The following is a 22,524-nucleotide window of genomic DNA, read 5'->3' on the forward strand; positions in this document are numbered from 1 at the left end:
GAGCCCAGCCTAGAGCCTGGTCCAGAGCCGAGCCCAGAGCCTAGCCTTGAGACGAGCCCCGAGCCCAGCCGAGCACAGAGCACAGAGCCGAGCCCCGAGATGAGCCCCGAGACAATCCCCAAGCCCAGCCTAGAGCCGAGGCGAGCGGATTCCAGAGCCGAACCCAGATCCGAGCCCAAAGCCCAGGCTACAGCCGAGGCGAGCCAAGTCCAGAGCCGACCCCAGAGCATGTCCCGAGCCGAGCCTCGAGCCGAGCCAAGAGTGGAGCCGATTCCTGAGCCCAACCCAAAGCCAAGAGCAGACAAGCCCAGAACCGAGCCTCGAGACCAGCCTAGAGCCGCGTCCATTGCCGTGCCCAGAGCCTACCCTCGAGCCGAGCCTCGAGCCCAGCCGTGCACAGATCCCAGAGCCGAGCCTCGAGACGAGCCCCGAGAAAATCCCCAAACCAAGCCTAGAGCCGAGGCGAGCCGAGTCCAGAGTCGAGCCCAGAGCCCAGCCTCGAGAGGAGCCCCGAGACAATCCCCGAGCCCAGCCAATAGCCGAGCCCAGAGGAGTCCAGAGCCGAGCAGAGAGCCGGCCACGAGCCGAGCCTCGAGCCGAGCCAAGAGCGGAGCCGATCCCTGAGCCCAGCCCAAAGACGAGAACAGACAAGCCCAGAGCTGAGCCTCGAGCCCATCCTAGAGCCGGTTCCAGAGCGAAGCACAGAGCCGAGCCTCGAGCCCAGAGCCGAGCCTCGAGACGAGCCCCGAGCGAATCCGCAAGGCCAGTCTAGAGCCGAGGTGAGCGGAGTCCAGAGCCGAACCCAGATCCGAGCCTGAGCCCAGCCTAGAGCCGAGCCAAGCTGAGTCAAGAGCCGAACCCAGATCTAAGCCGCGAGCCCAGGCTACAGCCGAGCCGAGCCGAGTCCAGAGCCGAGCCCAGAGTCGGCCCCGAGCCGAGCCTCGAACCGAGCCAAGAGCGGAGCCGATCCCTGAGGCTAGCACAAAGCCAAGAGGAGACAAGCCCAGAGCCGAGCCTCGAGCCCATCCTAGAGCCGAGTCCAGAGCCGAGCCCAGAGCCGAGCCTCGAGACTTGAGCCGAGCCTCGAGTCGAGCCCCGAGCACAGCCGAGCCCCGAGCCAAGAGCCGAGTCTGGAGACGATCCCCGAGAAAATCCCGAAACCAAGCCTAGAGCCGAGACGAGCCGAGTCCAGAGTCGTGCCCAGAGCCGAGTCTCGAGCCCAGAGCAGAGCCTCGAGACGAGCCACGTGACAATCCGTAAGCCCAGTCTAGAGCCGAGGCGAGCCGAGTCCAGAGCCGAACCCAGATCCGAGCCCCGAGCCCAGCCTTGAGCCGAGTGCATAGCCGAGCACAGAGCTGAGCCTCGAGACGAGCCCCGAGCCCAGCCGAGCCCAGAGCCCAGAGCCGAGCCTCAAGACGAGCCCCGAGACAATTCCCTAGTACAGCCTAGAGCCGAGGCGAGCCGAGTCTAGAGTCGAGCCCAGAGCCGAGCCTCGAGAGGAGCCTCCAGACAATACCCAAGCCCAGCCTAGAGCCGAGGTGAGCCGAGTCCAGAGCCGAACCCAGATCCGGGCGCAGAGCCGGCCCCGAGCCGAGCCTCGAGCCGAGCCAAGAGCGGAGCCGATCACTGAGCCCAGCACAAAGCCGAGAACAGACAAGCCCAGAGCCGAAGCTCTAGCCCATCCTAGATCTGAATCCAGATCCGAGCCCAGAGCCGAACTTCGAGACGATCCCCGAGAATATCCCCAAACCAAGCCTAGATCCGAGCCGAGCCGATCAGAGAGCCGAGCCCAGTGCCGAGCCTCGAGCCGAGACCCGAGCCCAGCCGAGCACAGAGCCAAGAGTCGAGCCTCGAGACGAGCCCCGAGAAAATCCCCAAACCAAGCCTAGAGCCGAGGCGAACCGAGTCCACATCCGAACCCAGATCCGAGATCCGAGCCCAGCCTAGAGCCGAGCCGAGCCAAGTCCAGAGCCGAGCCCAGAGCCGGCCCTGTGCCGAGCGAAGAGCGGAGCCAAGAGCGGAGCCGATCCCTGAGCCCAGCACAAAGCCGAGAGCAGACAAGCCCAGAGCAGAGCCTTGAGCCCAGCCTAGAGACGGGTCCAGAGCCGAGCCCAGAGCCGAGCCTTGAGACGAGTCCCGAGAAAATCCCCAAACCAAGCCTAGAGCCGAGGAGAGCCGAGTCTAGAGCTGAGCCCAGGCCGGCCCCGAGCCGAGCCTCGACCCGAGACAAGAGCGGAGCTGATCCCTGAGCCCAGCCCAAAGCCGAGAGCAGACAAGCCCAGAGCCGAGCTTCGAGCCCATCCTAGAGCCGAGTCCAGAGCCGAGCACAGAGCCGAGCCTTGAGACGAGCCCCGAGCCCAGCCGAGCCCGAGCCAAGATCCGAGCATCGAGACGATCCCCGAGAAAATCCCCAAATCCAGCCTAGAGCCGAGGCGAGCCGAGTTCAGAGCCGAACTCAGATCTGAGCCATAGTCCATCCTAGAGCCGAGCCCAGAGCAGGCCCCGAGCAGAGCCGAACCCAGAGCTCAGCTTCCCAAGTGCCGAGCTGACCCCAGAGCCCAGCGCCGATACACTAGCCCAGCCCAGAGCCGAACAACGAGCCCAGCCGAGAGCCGAGCCTCAAGCCTAGTCCAGGGTCGATCCACGAGCCCAAATCAGAGCCGAACACAGATCCGAGCCCTGAGCCCAGCCTAGAGCCGAGCCGAGCCGAGTCAAGAGCCGAACCCAGATCCAAGCCGCGAGCCCAGGCTACAGCCGAGCCGAGCCGAGTCCAGAGCCGAGCCCAGAGCCGGCCCCGAGCCGAGCCTCGAGCCGAGCCAAGAGCGGAGCCGATCCCTGAGCCCAGCACAAAGCCGAGAGCAGACAAGCCCAGAGCCGAGCCTCGAGCCCAGCCTAGAGCCGGTTCCAGAGCCGAGCCCAGAGCCGAGCCTTGAGATGAGCCCCGAGACAATCCCCAAGCACAGCCTAGAGCCGAGGCGAGCCGAGTCTAGAGCCGAACTCAGATCCGAGCCCCGAGCCCAGCCTAGAGCCGAGCCGAGCCGAGTCCAGAGCCGAGCCCAGAGTCGGCCCCGAGCCGAGCCTCGAACCGAGCCAAGAGCGGAGCCGATCCCTGAGGCCAGCACAAAGCCCAGAGAAGACAAGCCTAGAGCCGAGGCGAGCCGAGTCCAGAGTCGATCCCTGAGCCCAGCACAAAGCCCAGAGCAGACAAGCCCAGAGCCAAGCCTCGAGCCCAGAGACGAGCCTCGAGACGAGCCCCGAGCCTAGCCGAGCCCAGAGCCCATAGCCGAGCCTCAAGACGAGCCCCGAGACAATCCCCAAGCACAGCCTAGAGCCGAGGCGAGCCGAGTCCAGAGCCGAACTCAGATCCGAGCCCCGAGCCCATCCTAGAGCCGAGCCGAGCCGAGTCCAGAGCCGGGCCCAGAGCCGGCCCCGAGCCGAGCCGAACCCAGAGCCCAGCCTCTCAAGTGCCGAGGCGACCCCAGAGCCCAGAGCCGATACACTAGCATAGCCCAGAGCTGAACAACGAACCCATCCCACAGCCGAGCCTCGAGCCCATTCCAGGATCGATCCCCGAGCCCAACTCAGAGCCGAGCAGAGCCGATCGCAGAGCCCGGCCCCGAAACGAGCCCCGAGCCGAGCCATGAGCCGAGCCGATCCTGAGCCAGGCACAAAGCTGAGAGGAGAAAAGCCCAGAGCAGAGGCTCTAGCCCATCCTAGAGCCGAGTCCAGAGCCAAGCCCAGAGCCGAGCCTCGATACGATCCCCGAGAAAATCCCCAAACCAAGCCTAGAACCGAGCCGAGCCGATCACAGAGCCGAGCCCCGAGACGAGCCTCGAGCCGAGCCCCGAGCCCAGCCGAGCACAGAGCCCAGAGCCGAGCCTCGAGACGAGCCCCGAGACAATCCCCAAGCACAGCCTAGAGCCGAGGCGAGCCGAGTCTAGAGCCGAAGTTAGATCCAAGCCCCGAGCGCAGCCTAGAACCGGGCCGAGCCGAGTATAGAGCCGAGCACAGAGTCTGCCCCGAGGCGAGCCTCGAGCCGAGCCAAGAGCTGAGCCGATCCCAGATCCCAGCCCAAAGCCGAGAGCAGACAAGCCCAGAGCGGAGATTCGAGCCCAGCCTAGAGCCGAGTCCAGAGCCGAGACCAGATCCCAGTCCAAAGCCGAGAGCAGACAAGCCCAGAGCCGAGCCTCTAGCCCAGCCTAGAGCCGAGTCCAGAGCCGAGCCCAGAGCCGAACCTCGAGCCGAGCCCCGAGAAAATCCCCAAGCACAGCCTAGAGCCGAGGCGAGCCGAGTCCAGAACCGAACCCAGATCCGAGCATGGAGCCCAGCCTAGAGCCGATCCGAGCCGAGTCCAGAGCCGAGCCCAGAGCCGGGCCCGAGCCGAGCCGAGAGCCGAGCCAAGAGCGGAGCCGATCCCTGAGCCCAGCCCATAGCCGAGAGCAGACAAGTCCAGAGGCGAGCCTCAAGCCTAGCCTAGAGCCGGGTCCAGAGCCAAGCCGACAGCCGAGCCTCGAGCCGAGCCCCGAGCCCAGCCGAGCAGAGAGCACAGAGCCGAGCCTCGAGACGAGCCCCGAGATAATACCCAAACCAAACCTAGAGCCGAGGCGAGCCGAGTCCAGAGTCGAGCCCAGAGCCGAGCCTCGAGCCGAGCCCCGAGCACAGCCGAGCACAGAGCCCAGATTCGAGCCTCGAGAAGAGCCCCGATAAAATACCCAAAACACGCCTTGAGCCGAGGCGAAGCGAGTCCAGAGTCGAGCCCAGAGCCGAGCCTCGAGAGAAGACTCGAGACAATCCCCAAGCCCCGCCTAGAGCCGAGGCGACCCGAGTCCAGAGTCGAGCACAGAGCCGGCCCTGAGCCGAGCCTCAAGACGAGCCAAGAGCGGAACCGATCCCTTATCCGAGCACAAAGCCGAGAGCAGACAATCCCAGAGCAGAGCCTCGAGCCCAGCCTAGAGCCGGGTCCAGAACCGAGCACAGAGCCAAGCCTCGAGCCCAGAGCCGAGCCTCGAGATGAGCCCCGAGACAATCCGCAAGCCCAGTCTAGAGCCGAGGTGAGCCGAGTGCAGAGCCGAATATAGATACGAGGCCCGATCCCAGGCTATAGCCGAGCCGAGCCGAGTCTAGAGCCGAGCAGAGAGACAGCCCGAGCCGAGCCTCGAGCCGAGCCAAGAGCGGAGCCGATCCCAGATCCCAGCCCAAAGCCGAGAGCAGACAAGCCCAGAGCCGAGCATCGAGCCCAGCCTAGAGCCCAGAGCCGAGCCCAGAGCCGAACCTCGAGCCGAGCCCCGAGCCCAGCCGAGCACAGAGCCCAGAGCCGAGCCTCGAGACGAGCCCCGAGACAATCCGCAAGCCCATTCTAGAGCCGAGGCGAGCCAAGTCCAGAGCAGAACCCAGATCCGAGCCCCGAGACGAGACTCGAGCCGAGCCAAGAGCAGAGCCGTTCCCTGAGCCCAGCACAAAGCCGAGAGGAGACAAGCCCAGAGCCGAGCAACGAGCCCAGCCTAGAACCGAGCCTCCTCAAGTTCCGAGCCGACCCCAGAGCCCAGAGCCGATACACTAGCAAAGCATAGAGCTGAACAACGAACCCACCCCAGAGCCGAGCCTCGAGCCGAGTCCAGGGTTGATACCCGAGCCCAACTCAGACCCGAGCAGAGCCGATCGCAGAGCCCGGCCCCGAAACGAGCCCCGAGCCGAGCCAAGAGCAGAGCCGATCCCTGAGCCCAGCACAAAGCCGAGAGGAGACAAGCCCAGAGCCGAGGGTCTAGCCCATCCTAGAGCCGAGTCCAGAGCCGAGCCAAGAGCCGAGCCTCGAGAAAATACCCAAACCAAGCCTAGAGCTGATGCGAGCCGATCACAGAGCCGAGCACAGAGCCGAGCCTCGAGAGGAGTCGCGAGAAAATCCCCAAGCCCAGCCTAGAGCCGAGGCGAGCCGTGTCCAGAGCCGAACCCAGATCCGAACCCCGAGGCAAGCCTAGAGCCGAGCCGAGCCGAGTCCAGAGACGAGCACAGAGCCGGCCCCGAGCCGAGCCTCGAGCCGAGCCAAGAGCGGACCCGATCCCTGAGCCCAGCCCAAAGCGGAGAGCAGACAAGCCCAGAGCCGAGCCTCGAGCCCAGCCTAGAGACTGGTCCAGAGACGAACCCAGAGCCGAAGCTCGAGCCGAGCCCCGAGCCCAGCCGAGCAAAAAGCCCAGAGCCGAGCCTCGAGACAAGCCCCGAGAAAATCCCCAAACCAAGCCTAGAGCTGAGGCGAGCCGAGTCCAGAGTCGAGCCAGGAGACGGACCTCGTGAGGAGTCGCGAGAAAATCCCCAAGCCCAGCCTAGAGCCGAGGCAAGCCGAGTCCAGAGCCGAACCCAGATCCGAGCCCCGAGCCCAGCCTAGAGCTGAGCCGAGCCGAGTGCAGAGCCGAGCCCAGAGGCGGACCCGAGCCGAGCATCGAGCTGAGACAAGAGCGTAGCCGATCCCTGAGCCCAGCCTAGAGCCGACTCCAGAGCCGAGCCCAGAGCCGGCCCCGAGCCGAGCCGAACCCAGAGCCCAGCCTCGAGCCGAGCCTCTCAAGTGCTGAGCCGACACCAGAGCCCAGAGCCGATAAACTAGCCCAGCCCAGAGCTGAACAACGAGCCCAGCCCAGAGCCGAGCCTCGATCCCAGGCTAGAACCGAGCCTCCTTATGTGCCGAGACTAACCCAGAGCCCAGAGCCAATACACTAGCCCAGCCCAGAGCTGAACAACGAACCCACCCCAGAGCTGAGCAGAGCCGAGCCCAGAGCCCGACCCCGAACCGAGCCCCGAGCCGAGCCAAGAGCGGAGCCGATCCCTGAGCCCAGCACAAAGCCGAGAGGAGACAAGCCCAGAGCCGAGCCTCTAGCCCATCCTAGAGCCGAGTCCAGAGCCGAGCCCAGAGCCGAGCCTCGAGCCTAGAGCCGATCCTCGAGCCGAGCCCCAAGAAAATAAGAGCGCCGAGCCAAGATCCGAGCCTTGAGACGATCCCCGAGAAAATCCCCAAACCAAGCCTAGAGCCGAGGCGAGCCGAGTCCAGAGTCGAGCCCAGAGCCGAGCCTCGAGAGGAGCCCCGAGACAATCCCCGAGCCCAGCCAATAGCCGAGCCCAGAGGAGTCCAGAGCCGAGCAGAGAGCCGGCCACGAGCCGAGCCTCGAGCCGAGCCAAGAGCGGAGCCGATCCCTGAGCCCAGTCCAAAGACGAGAACAGACAAGCCCAGAGCTGAGCCTCGAGCTCAGCCTAGAGCCGGTTCCAGAGCGAAGCACAGAGCCGAGCCTCGAGCCCAGAGCCGAGCCTCGAGACGAGCCCCGAGCCAATCCGCAAGGCCAGTCTAGAGCCGAGGTGAGCGCAGTCCAGAGCCGAACCCATATCCGAGCCCAGAGCCCAGCCTAGAGCCTGGTCCAGAGCCGAGCCCAGAGCCTAGCCTTGAGACGAGCCCCGAGCCCAGCCGAGCACAGAGCACAGAGCCGAGCCCCGAGATGAGCCCCGAGACAATCCCCAAGCCCAGCCTAGAGCCGAGGCGAGCGGATTCCAGAGCCGAACCCAGATCCGAGCCCAAAGCCCAGGCTACAGCCGAGGCGAGCCAAGTCCAGAGCCGACCCCAGAGCATGTCCCGAGCCGAGCCTCGAGCCGAGCCAAGAGTGGAGCCGATTCCTGAGCCCAACCCAAAGCCAAGAGCAGACAAGCCCAGAACCGAGCCTCGAGACCAGCCTAGAGCCGCGTCCATTGCCGTGCCCAGAGCCTACCCTCGAGCCGAGCCTCGAGCCCAGCCGTGCACAGATCCCAGAGCCGAGCCTCGAGACGAGCCCCGAGAAAATCCCCAAACCAAGCCTAGAGCCGAGGCGAGCCGAGTCCAGAGTCGAGCCCAGAGCCCAGCCTCGAGAGGAGCCCCGAGACAATCCCCGAGCCCAGCCAATAGCCGAGCCCAGAGGAGTCCAGAGCCGAGCAGAGAGCCGGCCACGAGCCGAGCCTCGAGCCGAGCCAAGAGCGGAGCCGATCCCTGAGCCCAGCCCAAAGACGAGAACAGACAAGCCCAGAGCTGAGCCTCGAGCCCATCCTAGAGCCGGTTCCAGAGCGAAGCACAGAGCCGAGCCTCGAGCCCAGAGCCGAGCCTCGAGACGAGCCCCGAGCGAATCCGCAAGGCCAGTCTAGAGCCGAGGTGAGCGGAGTCCAGAGCCGAACCCAGATCCGAGCCCAGAGCCCAGCCTAGAGCCTGGTCCAGAGCCGAGCCCAGAGCCTAGCCTTGAGACGAGCCCCGAGCCCAGCCGAGCACAGAGCACAGAGCCGAGCCTCGAGACGAGCCCCGAGACAATACCCAAGCACAGATTAGGGCCGAGCCTAGCCGAGTCCAGAGCCGAGCACAGAGCCGGCCCCGAGCCGAGCCTCGAGCCGAGCCAAGTGCGGAGCCGATTCCTGAGCCCAGCCCAAAGCGGAGAGCAGACAAGCCCAGAGCCGAGCATCGAGCCCAGCCTAGAGCCGGGTCCAGAGACGAGCCCCTAGCCCAGCCGAGCCCAGAGCCCAGAGCCGAGCCTCGAGACGAGCCCCGAGACAATCCGCAAGCCCAGTCTAGAGCCGAGGTGAGCCGAGTGCAGAGCCGAATATAGATACGAGGCCCGATCCCAGGCTATAGCCGAGCCGAGCCGAGTCTAGAGCCGAGCAGAGAGACAGCCCGAGCCGAGCCTCGAGCCGAGCCAAGAGCGGAGCCGATCCCAGATCCCAGCCCAAAGCCGAGAGCAGACAAGCCCAGAGCCGAGCATCGAGCCCAGCCTAGAGCCCAGAGCCGAGCCCAGAGCCGAACCTCGAGCCGAGCCCCGAGCCCAGCCGAGCACAGAGCCCAGAGCCGAGCCTCGAGACGAGCCCCGAGACAATCCGCAAGCCCATTCTAGAGCCGAGGCGAGCCAAGTCCAGAGCAGAACCCAGATCCGAGCCCCGAGACGAGACTCGAGCCGAGCCAAGAGCAGAGCCGTTCCCTGAGCCCAGCACAAAGCCGAGAGGAGACAAGCCCAGAGCCGAGCAACGAGCCCAGCCTAGAACCGAGCCTCCTCAAGTTCCGAGCCGACCCCAGAGCCCAGAGCCGATACACTAGCAAAGCATAGAGCTGAACAACGAACCCACCCCAGAGCCGAGCCTCGAGCCGAGTCCAGGGTCGATACCCGAGCCCAACTCAGACCCGAGCAGAGCCGATCGCAGAGCCCGGCCCCGAAACGAGCCCCGAGCCGAGCCAAGAGCAGAGCCGATCCCTGAGCCCAGCACAAAGCCGAGAGGAGACAAGCCCAGAGCCGAGGGTCTAGCCCATCCTAGAGCCGAGTCCAGAGCCGAGCCAAGAGCCGAGCCTCGAGAAAATACCCAAACCAAGCCTAGAGCTGATGCGAGCCGATCACAGAGCCGAGCACAGAGCCGAGCCTCGAGAGGAGTCGCGAGAAAATCCCCAAGCCCAGCCTAGAGCCGAGGCGAGCCGTGTCCAGAGCCGAACCCAGATCCGAACCCCGAGGCAAGCCTAGAGCCGAGCCGAGCCGAGTCCAGAGACGAGCACAGAGCCGGCCCCGAGCCGAGCCTCGAGCCGAGCCAAGAGCGGACCCGATCCCTGAGCCCAGCCCAAAGCCGAGAGCAGACAAGCCCAGAGCCGAGCCTCGAGCCCAGCCTAGAGACTGGTCCAGAGACGAACCCAGAGCCGAAGCTCGAGCCGAGCCCCGAGCCCAGCCGAGCAAAAAGCCCAGAGCCGAGCCTCGAGACAAGCCCCGAGAAAATCCCCAAACCAAGCCTAGAGCTGAGGCGAGCCGAGTCCAGAGTCGAGCCAGGAGACGGACCTCGTGAGGAGTCGCGAGAAAATCCCCAAGCCCAGCCTAGAGCCGAGGCAAGCCGAGTCCAGAGCCGAACCCAGATCCGAGCCCCGAGCCCAGCCTAGAGCTGAGCCGAGCCGAGTGCAGAGCCGAGCCCAGAGGCGGACCCGAGCCGAGCATCGAGCTGAGACAAGAGCGTAGCCGATCCCTGAGCCCAGCCTAGAGCCGACTCCAGAGCCGAGCCCAGAGCCGGCCCCGAGCCGAGCCGAACCCAGAGCCCAGCCTCGAGCCGAGCCTCTCAAGTGCTGAGCCGACACCAGAGCCCAGAGCCGATAAACTAGCCCAGCCCAGAGCTGAACAACGAGCCCAGCCCAGAGCCGAGCCTCGATCCCAGGCTAGAACCGAGCCTCCTTATGTGCCGAGACTAACCCAGAGCCCAGAGCCAATACACTAGCCCAGCCCAGAGCTGAACAACGAACCCACCCCAGAGCTGAGCAGAGCCGAGCCCAGAGCCCGACCCCGAACCGAGCCCCGAGCCGAGCCAAGAGCGGAGCCGATCCCTGAGCCCAGCACAAAGCCGAGAGGAGACAAGCCCAGAGCCGAGCCTCTAGCCCATCCTAGAGCCGAGTCCAGAGCCGAGCCCAGAGCCGAGCCTCGAGCCTAGAGCCGATCCTCGAGCCGAGCCCCAAGAAAATAAGAGCGCCGAGCCAAGATCCGAGCCTTGAGACGATCCCCGAGAAAATCCCCAAACCAAGCCTAGAGCCGAGGCGAGCCGAGTCCAGAGTCGAGCCCAGAGCCGAGCCTCGAGAGGAGCCCCGAGACAATCCCCGAGCCCAGCCAATAGCCGAGCCCAGAGGAGTCCAGAGCCGAGCAGAGAGCCGGCCACGAGCCGAGCCTCGAGCCGAGCCAAGAGCGGAGCCGATCCCTGAGCCCAGTCCAAAGACGAGAACAGACAAGCCCAGAGCTGAGCCTCGAGCTCAGCCTAGAGCCGGTTCCAGAGCGAAGCACAGAGCCGAGCCTCGAGCCCAGAGCCGAGCCTCGAGACGAGCCCCGAGCCAATCCGCAAGGCCAGTCTAGAGCCGAGGTGAGCGCAGTCCAGAGCCGAACCCATATCCGAGCCCAGAGCCCAGCCTAGAGCCTGGTCCAGAGCCGAGCCCAGAGCCTAGCCTTGAGACGAGCCCCGAGCCCAGCCGAGCACAGAGCACAGAGCCGAGCCCCGAGATGAGCCCCGAGACAATCCCCAAGCCCAGCCTAGAGCCGAGGCGAGCGGATTCCAGAGCCGAACCCAGATCCGAGCCCAAAGCCCAGGCTACAGCCGAGGCGAGCCAAGTCCAGAGCCGACCCCAGAGCATGTCCCGAGCCGAGCCTCGAGCCGAGCCAAGAGTGGAGCCGATTCCTGAGCCCAACCCAAAGCCAAGAGCAGACAAGCCCAGAACCGAGCCTCGAGACCAGCCTAGAGCCGCGTCCATTGCCGTGCCCAGAGCCTACCCTCGAGCCGAGCCTCGAGCCCAGCCGTGCACAGATCCCAGAGCCGAGCCTCGAGACGAGCCCCGAGAAAATCCCCAAACCAAGCCTAGAGCCGAGGCGAGCCGAGTCCAGAGTCGAGCCCAGAGCCCAGCCTCGAGAGGAGCCCCGAGACAATCCCCGAGCCCAGCCAATAGCCGAGCCCAGAGGAGTCCAGAGCCGAGCAGAGAGCCGGCCACGAGCCGAGCCTCGAGCCGAGCCAAGAGCGGAGCCGATCCCTGAGCCCAGCCCAAAGACGAGAACAGACAAGCCCAGAGCTGAGCCTCGAGCCCATCCTAGAGCCGGTTCCAGAGCGAAGCACAGAGCCGAGCCTCGAGCCCAGAGCCGAGCCTCGAGACGAGCCCCGAGCGAATCCGCAAGGCCAGTCTAGAGCCGAGGTGAGCGGAGTCCAGAGCCGAACCCAGATCCGAGCCCAGAGCCCAGCCTAGAGCCTGGTCCAGAGCCGAGCCCAGAGCCTAGCCTTGAGACGAGCCCCGAGCCCAGCCGAGTACAGAGCACAGAGCCGAGCCTCGAGATGAGCCCCGAGACAATACCCAAGCACAGATTAGGGCCGAGCCTAGCCGAGTCCAGAGCCGAGCACAGAGCCGGCCGAGAGCCGAGCCTCGAGCCGAGCCAAGTGCGGAGCCGATTCCTGAGCCCAGCCCAAAGCCAAGAGCAGACAAGCCCAGAGCCGAGCCTCGAGCACAGCCTAGAGCCGGGTCCAGAGACGAGCCCCTAGCCCAGCCGAGCCCAGAGCCCAGAGCCGAGCCTCGAGACGAGCCCCGAGACAATCCCCAAGCACAGCTTAGAACCGAGGCGAGCCGAGTCCAGAGCCGAACTCAGATCCGAGCCCCGAGCCCAGCCTATCGCCGAGCCTAGCCGAGTCCGGAGCGTAGCCCACAGCCGGCCCCGAGCCGAGACTCGAGCCGAGCCAAGAGAGGAGCCGATCCCTGGGCCCAGCACAAAGCCGAGAGCAGACAAGCCCAGAGCCGAGCCTCGAGCCCAGCCTAGAGCCGGGTCCAGAGCCGAGCTCAGAGCCGAGCCTCGAGCCGAGCCCCGAGTCCAGCCGAGCACAGAGCCCAGAGCCGAGCCTCGAGACGAGTCCCGAGAAAAACCCCAAACCAAGCCTAGAGCCGAGGAGAGCCGAGGCCAGATTCGAGCCCAGAGCCGAGGCTCGAGAGGAGCCCCGAGAAAATCCCCAAGCCCAGCCTAGAGCCGAGGCGAGCCGACTCCAGAGCCGAAACCAGATCCGAGCCCCGAGCCCAGCCTAGAGCCGAGCCGAGCCGAGTCCAGAACCGAGCACAGAGCCAGCCCCGAGCCGAGCCGAACCCAGAGCCCAGCCTCTCCAGTGCCGAGCCGACCCCAGAACCCAGAGCCGATACACTAACCCAGCCCAGAGCTGAACGAGCCCAGCCCAGAGCCGAGCCTCGAGCCTAGTCCAGGGTCGATCCCCGAGCCGAGCCTCGAGCCTAGAGCCGATCCTCGAGCTGAGCCCCGAGAAAATCCGAGCGCCAACCCAAGATCCGAGCCTCGAGACGATCCCCGAGAAAATCCCCAAACCAAGCCTAGAGCCGAGGCGAGCCGAGTCCAGAGTCGAGCCCAGAGCCGAGCCTCGAGAGGAGCGCCGAGAAAAACCCCAAGAGCCGAGTCCACAGCCGAACCCAGATCCGAGCCCCAAGCCCAGCCTAGAGCTGAGCCGAGCCGATAACAGAGCCGAGCCTCGAGCCGAGCCAAGAGCGGAGCCGATCCCCGAGCCCAGCACAAAGCCGAGAGGAGACAAGCCCAGAGCCGAGCCTCGAGCCCATCCTAGAGCCGAGTCCAGAGCCGAGCCCAGAGCCGAGTCCAGAGCCGAGCCCAGAGCCGAGCCTCGAGCCTAGAGCCGAGCCTCGAGCCGAGCCCCGAGAAAATCCGAGCGCCGACCCAAGATCCGAAAGTCGAGACGATCCCCGAGAAAATCCCCAAACCAAGCCTGGAGCCGAGGCGAGCCGAGTCCAGAGTCGAGCCCAGAGCCGAGCCTCGAGAGGAGCGCCGAGACAATCCCCAAGCCCAGCCTAGAGCCGAGGCGAGCCGAGTCCAGAGCCGAACCCATATCCCAGCCTCGAGCCGAGCCTCTCAAGTGCTGAGCCGACAGCAGAGCCCAGAGCCGATAAACTAGCCCAGCCCAGAGCCGAACAACGAGCCCAGCCCAGAGCCGAGCCTCGATCCCAGGCTAGAACCGAGCCTCCTTAAGTGCCGAGAAGACCCCACAGCCCACAGCCGATACACTAGCCCAGCCTAGAGCTGAACAACGAACCCAGCCCAGAGCCGAGCCTCGAGCCGAGTCCAGGGTCGATCCCCGAGCCCAACTCAGAGCCGAGCAGAGCCAAGCCCAGAGCCCGACCCCGAACCGAGCCCCGAGCCGAGCCAAGAGCGGAGCCGATCCCTGAGCCCAGCAAAAAGCCGAGAGGAGACAAGCCCAGAGCCGAGCCTCGGGCCCATCCTAGAGCCGAGTCCAGAGCCGAGCCCAGAGCCGAGCCTCGAGCCTAGAGCCGATCCTGGAGAGGAGCCCCGAGAAAATCCGAGCGCCGAGCCAAGATCCGAGCCTCGAGACCATCCCCGAGAAAATCCCCGAGCCCAACCTAGAGCCGAGGCGAGCCGAGTCCAGAACCGAGCCCAGAGCCGGCCCCGAGCCGAGCCTCGAGCCGAGCCAAGAGCGGAGCCGATCCCTGAGCCCAGCCCAAAGCCGAGAGCAGACAAGCCCAGAGCCGAGCCTCGAGCCCAGCCTAGAGCCGGGTCCAGAGCCGAGCAAAGAGCCGAGCCTCGAGCCAAGAGCCGAACCTCGAGATGATCCCCGAGAAAATCCCCAAACCAAGCCTAGATCCGAGCCGAGCCGATCAGAGAGCCGAGCCCAGAGCCGAGCCTCGAGCCGAGCCCCGAGCACAGCCGAGCACAGAGCCAAGGCTCGAGCCTCGAGATGAGCCCCGAGAAAATCCCCAAACCAAGCCTAGAGCCGAGGCGAACCGAGTCCACATCCGAACGCAGATCCGAGTTCCGAGCCCAGCCTAGAGCCGAACCGAGCCGAGTCCAGAGCCGAGCCCAGAGCTGGCCCCGAGCCGAGCCAAGAGCGGAGCCAAGAGCGGAGCCGATCCCTGAGCCCAGCCCAAAGCCGAGAGCAGACAAGCCCAGAGCCGAGACTTGAGCCCAGCCTAGAGACGGGTCCAGAGTCGAGCCCAGAGCCGAGCCTCGAGAGGAGCGCCGAGACAATCCCCAAGCACAGCCTAGAGCCGCGGCGAGCCGAGTCCAGAGCCGAACCCAGATCCGAGCCCTGAGCCCAGCCCAGAGCCGAGAGCAGACAAGCCCAGATCCGAGCCCTGAGCCCAGCCTAGAGCCGAGCCGGGCCGAGTCTAGAGCCGAGCCCAGAGCCAGCCCGTAGCCGAGTCTCGAGCCGAGCCAAGAGCTTTAGGCGATCCCAGATCCCAGCAGAAAGCCGAGAGCAGACAAGCCCAGAGCCGAGCCTCGAGCCCAGCCTAGAGCCGAGGCGAGCCGAGTCCAGAGCCGAACCCAGATCCGAGCCCTGAGCCCAGCCTAGAGCCGAGCCGAGCCGAGCCCTGAGCCGAGCCTCGAGCCGAGCCAAGAGAGGAGCCGATCCCTGAGCCCAGCCCAAAGCCGAAAGCAGACAAGCCCAGAGTCGAGGCCCGAGCCCAGCCGAGCACAGAGCCAAGAGCCGAGCCTCGAGACGAGCCCCGAGACAATACCCAAGCACAGCCTAGAGCCGAGGCGAGCCGAGTCCAGAGCCGAAACCAGAACCGAGCCCTGAGCCCAGCCTAGAGCCGAGCCGAGAAGAGTCCAGAGCAGAGCCTCGAGCCGAGCCTAGAGCCGAGCCGAGTACAGAGCCGAGCCCAGGTTCAGGCGCGATCAGAGCCTCGAGCCGAGCCAAGAGCAGAGCCGATACCTGAGTCTAACACAAAGCCGATTGCAGACAAGCCCAGAGCCGTGCCTCGAGCCCAGCCTAGAGCCGAGTCCAGAGCCGAGCACAGAGCCGAGCCTCGAGCCGAGCCCCGAGACCAGCCGAGCACAGAGCCCAGAGCCGAGCCTCGAGACGAGCCCCGAGACAATCCCCAAGCCCAGCCTAGAGCCGAGGCGAGCCGAGTCCAGAGCCGAACCCAGATCCGAGCCCTAGCCAAGCCCAAAGCCGAGCCGAGCCCAGAGCCGAGTATTGAGCCGAGCCTCGAGCCGAGCCCCGAGCCCCGAGCCCAGCCGAGCACAGAGCCCAGAGCCGAGCCTCGAGACGAGCCCCGAGACAATCCCCAAGCCCAGCCTAGAGCCGAGGCGAGCCGAGTCCAGAGCCGAACCCAGAGCCGAGCCCCGAGCCCAGCCTAGAGCCGAGCCGAGGCTAGAGACCAGCCTAGATCCGAGCACAGAGCCGAACCTCGAGCCGAGCCCCGAGCCCAGCAGAACACAGAGCACAGAGCCGAGCCTCGAGACGACCCCGAGACAATCCCCAAGCCCAGCCTAGAGCCGAGGCGAGCCGAGTCCAGAGCCGAATCCAGATCCGAGCCCTAGCCCAACACAAAGCCGAGCCGAGCCCAGAGGCGAGTATTGAGCCGAGCCTCGAGCCGAGCCCCGAGCCCCGAGCAGAGCCGAGCACAGAGCCCAGAGCCGAGCCTCGAGACGAGCCCCGAGACAATCCCCAAGCCCAGCCTAGAGCCGAGCCGAGCCGAGTCCAGAGCCGAACCCAGATCCGAGCCCCGAGCCCAGCCTAGAGCCGAGCCGAGGCTAGAGCCCAGCCTAGAGCCGAGCCCAGAGCCGAACCTCGAGCCGAGCCCCGAGCCCAGCCGAGCACAGAGCCCAGAGCCGAGCCTCGAGACGAGCCCCGAGACAATCCCCAAGCCCAGCCTAGAGCCGAGGCGAGCCGAGTCCAGATCCGAACCCAGAGCCGAGCCCCGAGCCCAGCCTAGAGCCGAGCCGAGTACAGAGCCGAGCCCAGGTTCAGGCGCGATCTGAGCCTCGAGCCGAGCCAAGAGCAGAGCCGATACCTGAGTCTAACCCAAAGCCGATTGCAGACAAGCCCAGAGCCGTGCCTCGAGCCCAGCCTAGAGCCGAGTCCAGAGCCGAGCACAGAGCCGAGCCTCGAGCCCAGCCCCGAGCCCAGCCGAGCACAGAGCCCAGAGCCGAGCCTCGAGACGAGCCCCGAGACAATCCCCAAGCCCAGCCTAGAGCCGAGGCGAGCCGAGTCCAGAGCCGAACCCAGATCCGAGCCCCGAGCCCAGCCTAGAGCCGAGCCGAGGCTAGAGCCCAGCCTAGAGCCGAGCCCAGAGCCGAACCTCGAGCCGAGCCCCGAGCCCAGCCGAACACAGAGCACAGAGCCGAGCCTCGAGACGAGCCCCGAGACAATCCCCAAGCCCAGCCTAGAGCCGAGGCGAGCCGAGTCCAGAGCCGAACCCAGATCCGAGCCCTAGCCAAGCCCAAAGCCGAGCCGAGCCCAGAGCCGAGTATTGAGCCGAGCCTCGAGCCGAGCCCCGAGCCCCGAGCCCAGCCGAGCACAGAGCCCAGAGCCGAGCCTCGAGACGAGCCCCGAGACAATCCCTAGCCCAGCCTAGAGCCGAGGCGAGCCGAGTCCAGAGCCGAACCCAGATCCGAGCCCCGAGCCCAGCCTAGAGCCGAGCCGAGGCTAGAGCCCAGCCTAGAGCCGAGCCCAGAGCCGAACCTCGAGCCGAGCCCCGAGCCCAGCCGAACACAGAGCACAGAGCCGAGCCTCGAGACGAGCCCCGAGACAATCCCCAAGCCCAGCCTAGAGCCGAGTCGAGCCGAGTCCAGAGCCGAACCCAGATCCGAGCCCCCAGCCCAGCCCAGAGCCGAGCCGAGCCAGAGCCCAGTCTAGAGGCGAGCCCAGAGCCGAGTATTGAGCCGAGACTCGAGCCGAGCCCCGAGCCCAGCCGAGCACAGAGCCCAGAGCCGAGCCTCGAGACGAGCCCCGAGACAATCCCCAAGCCCAGCCTAGAGCCGAGGCGAGCCGAGTCCAGAGCCGAACCCAGATCCGAGCCCCGAGCCCAGCCTAGAGCCGAGCCGAGTACAGAGCCGAGCCCAGGTTCAGGCGCGATCTGAGCCTCGAGCCGAGCCAAGAGCAGAGCCGATACCTGAGTCTAACCCAAAGCCGATTGCAGACAAGCCCAGAGCCGTGCCTCGAGCCCAGCCTAGAGCCGAGTCCAGAGCCGAGCACAGAGCCGAGCCTCGAGCCGAGCCCAGAGCCCAGCCGAGCACAGAGCCCAGAGCCGAGCCTCGAGACGAGCCCCGAGACAATCCCCAAGCCCAGCCTAGAGCCGAGGCGAGCCGAGTCCAGAGCCGAACCCAGAGCCGAGCCCCGAGCCCAGCCTAGAGCCGAGCCGAGGCTAGAGCCCAGCCTAGAGCCGAGCACAGAGCCGAACCTCGAGCCGAGCCCCGAGCCCAGCCGAACACAGAGCACAGAGCCGTGCCTCGAGACGAGCCCCGAGACAATCCCCAAGCCCAGCCTAGAGCCGAGGCGAGCCGAGTCCAGAGCCGAACCCAGATCCGAGCCCTAGCCAAGCCCAAAGCCGAGCCGAGCCCAGAGCCGAGTATTGAGCCGAGCCTCGAGCCGAGCCCCGAGCCCCGAGCCCAGCCGAGCACAGAGCCCAGAGCCGAGCCTCGAGACGAGCCCCGAGACAATCCCCAAGCCCAGCCTAGAGCCGAGGCGAGCCGAGTCCAGAGCCGAACCCAGAGCCGAGCCCCGAGCCCAGCCTAGAGCCGAGCCGAGGCTAGAGCCCAGCCTAGATCCGAGCACAGAGCCGAACCTCGAGCCGAGCCCCGAGCCCAGCAGAACACAGAGCACAGAGCCGAGCCTCGAGACGACCCCGAGACAATCCCCAAGCCCAGCCTAGAGCCGAGGCGAGCCGGGTCCAGAGCCGAATCCAGATCCGAGCCCTAGCCCAACACAAAGCCGAGCCGAGCCCAGAGCCGAGTATTGAGCCGAGCCTCGAGCCGAGCCCCGAGCCCCGAGCAGAGCCGAGCACAGAGCCCAGAGCCGAGCCTCGAGACGAGCCCCGAGACAATCCCCAAGCCCAGCCTAGAGCCGAGCCGAGCCGAGTCCAGAGCCGAACCCAGATCCGAGCCCCGAGCCCAGCCTAGAGCCGAGCCGAGGCTAGAGCCCAGCCTAGAGCCGAGCCCAGAGCCGAACCTCGAGCCGAGCCCCGAGCCCAGCCGAGCACAGAGCCCAGAGCCGAGCCTCGAGACGAGCCCCGAGACAATCCCCAAGCCCAGCCTAGAGCCGAGGCGAGCCGAGTGCAGATACGAACCCAGAGCCGAGCCCCGAGCCCAGCCTAGAGCCGAGGCGAGTCCAGAGCCGAGCCCAGGTTCAGGCGCGATCTGAGCCTCGAGCCGAGCCAAGAGCAGAGCCGATACCTGAGTCTAACCCAAAGCCGATTGCAGACAAGCCCAGAGCCGTGCCTCGAGCCCAGCCTAGAGCCGAGTCCAGAGCCGAGCACAGAGACGAGCCTCGAGCCCAGCCCCGAGCCCAGCCGAGCACAGAGCCCAGAGCCGAGCCTCGAGACGAGCCCCGAGACAATCCCCAAGCCCAGCCTAGAGCCGAGGCGAGCCGAGTCCAGAGCCGAACCCAGAGCCGAGCCCCGAGCCCAGCCTAGAGCCGAGCCGAGGCTAGAGCCCAGCCTAGAGCCGAGCCCAGAGCCGAACATCGAGCCGAGCCCCGAGCCCAGCCGAACAGAGAGCACAGAGCCGAGCCTCGAGACGAGCCCCGAGACAATCCCCAAGCCCAGCCTAGAGCCGAGGCGAGCCGAGTCCAGAGCCGAACCCAGATCCGAGCCCTAGCCAAGCCCAAAGCCGAGCCGAGCCCAGAGCCGAGTATTGAGCCGAGCCTCGAGCCGAGCCCCGAGCCCCGAGCCCAGCCGAGCACAGAGCCCAGAGCCGAGCCTCGAGACGAGCCCCGAGACAATCCCTAGCCCAGCCTAGACCCGAGGCGAGCCGAGTCCAGAGCCGAACCCAGATCCGGGCCCCGAGCCCAGCCTAGAGCCGAGCCGAGGCTAGAGCCCAGCCTAGAGCCGAGCCCAGAGCCGAACCTCGAGCCGAGCCCCGAGCCCAGCCGAACACAGAGCACAGAGCCGAGCCTCGAGACGAGCCCCGAGACAATCCCCAAGCCCAGCCTAGAGCCGAGGCGAGCCGAGTCCAGAGCCGAACCCAGATCCGAGCCCCCAGCCCAGCCCAGAGCCGAGCCGAGCCAGAGCCCAGTCTAGAGGCGAGCCCAGAGCCGAGTATTGAGCCGAGACTCGAGCCGAGCCCCGAGCCCAGCCGAGCACAGAGCCCAGAGCCGAGCCTCGAGACGAGCCCCGAGACAATCCCCAAGCCCAGCCTAGAGCCGAGGCGAGCCGAGTCCAGAGCCGAACCCAGATCCGAGCCCCGAGCCCAGCCTAGAGCCGAGCCGAGGCTAGAGCCCAGCCTAGAGCAGAGCCCAGAGCCGAACCTCGAGCCGAGCCCCGAGCCCAGCCGAACACAGAGCACAGAGCCGAGCCTCGAGACGAGCCCCGAGACAATCCCCAAGCCCAGCCTAGAGCCGAGGCGAGCCGAGTCCAGAGCCGAACCCAGATCCGAGCCCCGAGCCCAGGCCAAAGCCGAGCCGAGTCCAGAGCCGAGCCCAGAGCCGAGCCTCGAGCCGAGCCCCGAACCCAGCCGAGCACAGAGCCCAGAGCCGAGCCTCGAGACGAGCCCCGAGACAATCCCCAAGCCCAGCCTAGAGCCGAGGCTAGCCGAGTCCAGAGCCGAACCCCGAGCCGAGCCCCGAGCCCAGCCTAGAGCCGAGCCGAGTCCAGAGCCGAGCCCAGGTTCAGGCGCGATCTGAGCCTCGAGCCGAGCCAAGAGCAGAGCCGATAACTGAGCCTAACCCAAAGCCGATTGCAGACAAGCCCAGAGCCGAGCCTAGAGCCCAGCCTAGAGCCGAGCCGAGCCAGAGCCCAGTCTAGAGGCGAGCCCAGAGCCGAGTATTGAGCCGAGACTCGAGCCGAGCCCAGAGCCGAACCTCGAGCCGAGCCCCGAGCCCAGCCGAACACAGAGCACAGAGCCGAGCCTCGAGACGAGCCCCGAGACAATCCCCAAGCCCAGCCTAGAGCCGAGGCGAGCCGAGTCCAGAGCCGAACACAGATCCGAGCCCCGAGCCCAGCCTAGAGCCGAGCCGAGGCTAGAGCCTAGCCTAGAGCAGAGCCCAGAGCCGAACCTCGAGCCGAGCCCCGAGCCCAGCCGAGCACAGAGCCCAGAGCCGAGCCTCGAGACGAGCCCCGAGACAATCCCCAAGCCCAGCCTAGAGCCGAGTCGAGCCGAGTCCAGAGCCGAAACCAGAGCCGAGCCCCGAGCCCAGCCTAGAGCCGAGCCGAGGCTAGAGCCCAGCCTAGAGCCGAGCCCAGAGCCAAACCTCGAGCCGAGCCCTGAGCCCAGCCGAACACAGACCACAGAGCCGAGCCTCGAGACGAGCCCCGAGACAATCCCCAAGCCCAGCCTAGACCGAGTCGAGCCGAGTCCAGAGCCGAAACCAGATCCGAGCCCTAGCCAAGCCCAAAGCCGAGCCGAGCCCAGAGCCGAGTATTGAGCCGAGCCTCGAGCCGAGCCCCGAGCCCGAGCCCAGCCGAGCACAGAGCCCAGAGCCGAGCCTCGAGACGAGCCCCGAGACAATCCCCAAGCCCAGCCTAGAGCCGAGGCGAGCCGAGTCCAGAGCCGAACCCAGATCCGAACCCCGAGCCCAGTTTAGAGCCGAGCCGAGGCTAGAGCCCAGCCTAGAGCCGAGCCCAGAGCCGAACCTCGAGCCGAGCCCCGAGACAATCCCCAAGCCCAGACTAGAGCCGAGGCGAGCCGAGTACAGAGCCGAAACCAGAGCCGAGCCTCGAGCCGAGCCCCGAGCCCAGCCGAGTACAGAGCCCAGAGCCGAGCCTCGAGACGAGCCCCGAGACAATCCCCAAGCCCAGCCTAGAGCCGAGGCGAGCCGAGTCCAGAGCCGAAACCAGATCCGAGCCCCGAGCCCAGCCTAGATCCGAGCCGAGCCCAGAGCACAGCCTAGAGCCGAGCCCAGAGCCGAGCCTCGAGCCGAGCCCCGAGCCCAGCCGAGCACAGAGCCCAGATCCGAGCCTCGAGGCGATCCCCGAGACAATCCCCAAGCCCAGCCTAGAGCCGAGGCGAGCCGAGTCCAGAGCCGAACCCAGATCCGAGTCCCGAGCCCAGCCTAGAGCCGAGCCGAGTCCAGAGCCGAGCCCAGGTTCAGGCGCGATCTGAGCATCGAGCCGAGCCAAGAGCAGAGCCGATACCTGAACCCAACCCAAAGCCGATTGCAGACAATCCCAGAGCCGAGCCTCGAGCCCAGCCTAGAGCCGAGTCCAGAGCCGAGCACAGAGCCGAGCCTCGAGCCGAGCCCCGAGCCCAGCCGAGCACAGAGCCCATAGCCGAGCCTCGAGACGAGCCCCGAGAAAATCCCCAAGCCCAGCCTAGAGCCGAGGCGAGCCGAGTCCAGAGCCGAACCCAGATCCGAGCCCCGAGCCCAGCCTAGAGCCGAGCCGAGGCTAGAGCCGAGGCTAGAGCCCAGCCTAGAGCCGAGCCCAGAGCCGAACCTCGAGCCGAGCCCCGAGCCCAGCCGAACACAGAGCACAGAGCCGAGCCTCGAGACGAGCCCCGAGACAATCCCCAAGCCCAGCCTAGAGCCGAGGCGAGCCGAGTCCAGAGCCGAACCCAGATCCGAGCCCCCAGCCCAGCCCAGAGCCGAGCCGAGCCAGAGCCCAGTCTAGAGGCGAGCCCAGAGCCGAGTATTGAGCCGAGACTCGAGCCGAGTCCCGAGCCCAGCCGAGCACAGAGCCCAGAGCCGAGCCTCGAGACGAGCCCCGAGACAATCCCCAAGCCCAGCCTAGAGCCGAGGCGAGCCGAGTCCAGAGCCGAAACCAGAGCCGAGCCCCGAGCCCAGCCTAGAGCCGAGCCGAGGCTAGAGCCCAGCCTAGAGCCGAGCCCAGAGCCAAACCTCGAGCCGAGCCCTGAGCCCAGCCGAACACAGACCACAGAGCCGAGCCTCGAGACGAGCCCCGAGACAATCCCCAAGCCCAGCCTAGACCGAGTCGAGCCGAGTCCAGAGCCGAAACCAGATCCGAGCCCTAGCCAAGCCCAAAGCCGAGCCGAGCCCAGAGCCGAGTATTGAGCCGAGCCTCGAGCCGAGCCCCGAGCCCGAGCCCAGCCGAGCACAGAGCCCAGAGCCGAGCCTCGAGACGAGCCCCGA

This window comes from Athene noctua, unplaced genomic scaffold (assembly GCF_965140245.1).
Source record: "Athene noctua unplaced genomic scaffold, bAthNoc1.hap1.1 HAP1_HAP1_scaffold_56, whole genome shotgun sequence".
Lineage (NCBI taxonomy): Eukaryota > Metazoa > Chordata > Aves > Strigiformes > Strigidae > Athene > Athene noctua.